This window comes from Sturnira hondurensis, unplaced genomic scaffold, assembly GCF_014824575.4.
Source record: "Sturnira hondurensis isolate 20B ecotype Veracruz unplaced genomic scaffold, ASM1482457v3 Scaffold0014384, whole genome shotgun sequence".
Lineage (NCBI taxonomy): Eukaryota > Metazoa > Chordata > Mammalia > Chiroptera > Phyllostomidae > Sturnira > Sturnira hondurensis.
The window spans coordinates 27,128,012-27,133,074 of NW_028087015.1; the positions used below are offsets into that span (position 1 = coordinate 27,128,012).

The following is a 5,063-nucleotide window of genomic DNA, read 5'->3' on the forward strand; positions in this document are numbered from 1 at the left end:
AGAGGCTCATTTGCTTGTCCTTGACCTCAGGGGCAGGACTACTTCTCTTTAAATCCTTTCCTCACCTCCCTTTTCAGAGGCGATCTGTATCTCTTTTGTAGTAACTCCCTTAATACGTTATTTCTCCCTTTAGTAGTAAGATTCATATTCATATGTTTTAAACTATTTATGTCCTTGATCATCTCCTTTTCAACTGCATACTCCTTAAAGTGGGGCATATTCTGCATTTGCCTTTCTATCCTTTGCAGCACCTCACACTTAATACGAGTCAATACCTTTCTGTTGACTTGAAATGTTGGATGACTGTTAGAATACACAGACAGCTTGTTCTATGGTACAGAAATGCTAATTTTCTTGGAGGAGTAGGCAGTATAAATGGAACACTTATTATAGTGATAATAGTTCTGAATATTTTTAATGTGTTAACACTATTATAAAAGGTACTAGAAAATAATTGGCATAGTCACGCTTTATGAGAATAATCTCTGAATAAACCTAATCTTAAATATTAAAATTTGTATTAAGGTTAAATATATATTATTTTTAAAGAGCTATATGCATCTTGAACCATCTTTTTATTTCACTTAGAGTCAAATGATTTTCCTTTCAAATGAGCAATGTGGTGGTGGGGGCCAGGTTTTCCCCTGCCCCCCCCACCACAGATTCAGGCAATTTTACTTTCACTTTATAGTGACCTTTAAGCACTACAACCAAAGAAACCACTTTAAAAGCTCTATGAGAAACAAAAATTTAACTATCTATAACACTTGTCTTTCTTCAGAAAAGCTTTAGTTTCTGGATGAGTAAGACTTACTTTTGTAGGTAGAGATCATGCTTCTTCGTGGTCTTCAGCTTTTTTGGTCTAACAATCACAAGAGAAGAAGCTGGATATTTGTTTAGCTTTTGTTCATTCACAAATTCCAAGTCACCATAGATACTCAGCAGCTCAGAGGGAACATACTGCTCCATCGCTGTTGCGCCAGTTGCACAACAAATCCAGAGCAATACCATTGCCAAGAGACAAGATTGTGGTTAAAACCCATCCAGAGTTAAGAGAGAGGCATCTTAAAAAGCTGTCACTTTCTACATCGTCACGATATTTCCTGTGTGCTTGTGAACTTCTCATTGGTATCCTGAGGACATTTTGCTTAGCGATGATATTTTTCAAATTTGTAGGCTCCTGCTCCAACTGTGGTGCATACTGGATTTCTGGCTTAGACTGGAGTATAACAGTTTTTTCATCATCAGCCTTTAAACTGAAAGTCCATGAAGAGGTTATGAAGCTCTATGCAGAGTCCATGATGTTGCTCTGGAATGACCTACGTTGCTCCAGGAACATAAGTTGTTCTTGTCTCAATTCAGCCAATGGCAGCTGATCCCGTCAACCAAGATGGCAAGTGTATTGCTCATCACATTGGGAATATGCTTGTGGACATGCAGATTCACATTCCAGTTTGGTCTAGTTTAAATCAACTGTATCATCCACAAACTGACAAATTGAAAACAGCCTGCAACTTCTCTGACACGCTGCAACTCCTCTTCCTCCGGGTAGGTGTGCAAGGGCTAGGTCACTGACAGGCCTGGTATCACCCACAGCAGAGCAGAACACGTCAGCTGAAGCGGTTCCCAAGCCTCCGGCCAGGGCCATGGTCAGCAGCAGCAGCAGCAGCAGCAGCAGTGGGAGCCCCAGTTGGGGTCTGACCCTGAGGCTCCCCTTTCCATGCTGCCATTTTGTTTCTTTTTGTCTCAGCAGCTCAGTTTGTTGTTCAAATGAGCAATGGATTTAAAGAAGACTCTTAAAAATTCAAAATTAAATTCCTTTCATATCAGCAGATCTTTAGCATACACTAAGTATGGAATGAGAAAAATATTGTATAATGCCTAACTATAGTGATAGCTTTAAAATTGCACTTTCCAAGGAAAAAGTACTGAGCCTGGCATTACGCTGGAACTAAAAATGCACACTGAAAAAATAAACTCATAAAGTTTTATGGTTTGTGTTAGTATTTTGGCTCTATATTCCCCAGAGAAAAGCAGCTTTTAAGATGGTTTCCATCTCTATTCTTTATGCAAGGGCAATCAGCAATTAACAAAGCTCCTTGAATTCCAATTCTGATTCATTCCAAATGGGTGACACCCAAATTCATCAAACACTGAATCACAATCAATGAACACCAGGTGGTTTTCAGCATTTTGTAGATTAGACCCAAATAAAAAGGTATGTATAAAACAGGGCGAGGGAAATGGCATTTTAAAACAACTATAAAACTGTCTGTTTTGATTTATTCATGTTAAAATGACTTTTTCCCTGAAGATTTTCAAAGATATATGTTGACATAAAAGGGTATGGAAATGACTTGAGATAACATACATTCTTAACAATTGATTTTGCTAAAGTTACTTTTCTTCTCAAAGGTAATTGAAGCTTTCAGTTTTCATAAGATGATGGCAGGCATATAAAGTTTGACTCCTCTCATACAACTCTCAAAACACCCAATGGATCACCATAGACAGCAAATAAAGTCATCATAGTCCTTATGCCTACCAAACAACTAGAGAAAAAGGATAAAAAATATGAACAATGAAATGGCAATGAATACATATCTATCAACAATCGAATCTAAAACGCAAAGTAAAAACAGCATGCAGAACAGAAAAAATCTTATAGATACAGATAACATCTTGAGGGATGCCAGATGGGAGGAGGGTTGCAAGGGATAGGTGAAAAAGGTAAAAAGATTAAAAAGTACAAATTGGAGCTGGTCCAGTGGCTCAGCTGATTGGAGTATTATCCTATACTCCAAAAAGGTTGCAGGTTTGATTCCTGGTCAAGGTGTGTGTGGGAGGCTACTGATTAATGTTTCCCTCTCTTCTCTCTCTCTCTCTCCTCTTCTCTCCCTTCCACTCTCTCCTTTCCTCTCTCGCTAAAACTAATAAACATATCCTCAGCAGAGGATTAAAACAAAATACAAATTTTTTGTTACAAGAACAACCATAGGAAATATAGTCAATAACATTCTAGTAACTGCGTATGGTGTCAGATGAGTGAGAGATTTATCAGAATGATCGTTTAGTAGGTTATGTAATAGCTAATCACTGGGTGTGCACCTGAAAGTAATACAATGATGTATGTCAACTGCAATTGAAAAATAACATGATTTAAAAATAAAAACAAGTTTTATCCAAATTAGGCAGTTACCATTTTTTTAGTTCTACGTTTGAAATAATGCCGCTAAGTACCTTCCAGTGCCCTGCGGCAGTTCACACGAGCATTCTCCTCTTCCATGTGTGCCATTAAATAAGATGGTCTAGAACAGCGGTTTGCAACCTTTTTCATCTCATGGTAGACATAAAGTAGTTACTAAAATTCTGTAGCACACCAGAAATATTTTTTTGCCAACCTGATTAAAAAACAGGTATAATTTTGCATCATCCACACAGGATGGCTATTGTTGTGTTGGCTGTTGTCATTTTTTTATTTGACCATCTATAGGGAAAGAAGTCAGTGCCCCTGACTAAATAGTCATGTACTGCATGTTTGAAAAATTCTTGTAGCACACTGGTTGGAAGTCACTGATCTAGACCCATTGCTTTGGCGAAAGCTACTTTTGCGTCTGGGTTCCAGTCCCCTCCCCTAACCATCACCAAAGTGGTGCTGCCCTCCCCTGCACTTGAAAAGCATTCCCTGTGCTGAAGAATATCACAATCTGGCCCCTGAAGGAAGCTGAAGGAAGCTAAAACCACCTTCCGCAGGAAGAGAGTGAAGGGCCAAGTTTGGAAAGTAACCACTGTGACACTTCCTGCAGTAAAAGGAGAATACGAGGTGTTCCCTGCCCCGACTCATGGAATAGATGCGGGTCATGTGGGAGAAGGAACAGAACTAAAGGCATTTTCAGTCATGGGAAGGGGACCGACTGTCAGGGTATAGGCACTCCAGCAGACAGTCTGGGCAGAGCAGACCTTGGTCCACCAAGGGCAGTGGAGAGGCATCATCCCGCCTGAGGGAGGGCCCAGCAGAGGGTTTGAAAGAGTATGGGGAGACTAAGAAGGTCAGATTAAACTTAAGCCACCCTCAAGATCCCAATGTCAGTTTATGACAGAAAGTCACCAGACAAGAACTTTCCTGAACCGGGTTTCCTCCTTCATTTGCATTCCAATCTTAAAGTCCCTAGAAAGCTGGGGACCAAGGGGAAGGGTGGGGGTGAAGAGCCTGCCATCTCCTCCTGCCTCATGCAGGCATTCATGTCTACAGCCTATAGCTGATTTCAACTAGCAGAGTGAATGTGTGCTGTTTGTGGGTTATATATGTTGACTATAGGTCTCACTTTTGACTTAAGATTGAAGTGTGGCTAATACATTGAACTACACCATTTTAAGTGAAAAATGGGGACTGTGTTTACAACTTAAAATTGCCAGAGGACTTTTTATCACCTCTGAGTGAGTGGTTGGACTATGATATGCTACGGGGCAAGCTCTGGTCTCACGCATCATCTCACAGAAAGGAAAGTTCATTCCCACCAAATATATTTTAAGAAACAATGGAAGACAAATAGTGCTTCTCAAGAATTTCACTTGTTCAGTGTATCAATTTTCAAATATTAATTTAATGTAATAAGTGGCAATGTAGTTTGCTGAAAACAAACCAATAATGCTGAAGTTAGTAACAAAAAGTTTATCCTGCTTGGCCATGTCTAGATTCAATCTGTATTTTTATTTTAACTTTATGATACCAACACAGAAGATGCTTGTTCACAAACATAGACTATGTAAAATTGTCTTTACAAACATCAAGTCTTTATCTGCTACTTCAAAATAACTTCACTGCAGATGTGAAGTTATTATATTATATTATATTACCCAGCCAGCCTTCACTCCTCAAATGCCAAGTTTAATTCACTGTCTCTTAATAATTACATAAATCCATTTAGTTTATTTTAAACTAGCTTTGTTGTATAATTAAAATCTGTACTAAATTCTAATCCAATTGTAACTGAAATCACAATCAGGATATTCATTCATTGTTCATTTACTACCTTACTTGCTGTTAATTATAAGCTCCTCAG

The 5,063-nt window shown here is 38.9% G+C and overlaps 1 pseudogene; it reads right to left on the minus strand.

Moving 5' to 3' along the window:
- Positions 1-754: 754 nt before the first annotated feature.
- Positions 755-3,286, minus strand: LOC118998857 (transmembrane protein 59-like; annotated as a pseudogene).
- Between the last annotated feature and the right edge of the window lie 1,777 nt (positions 3,287-5,063).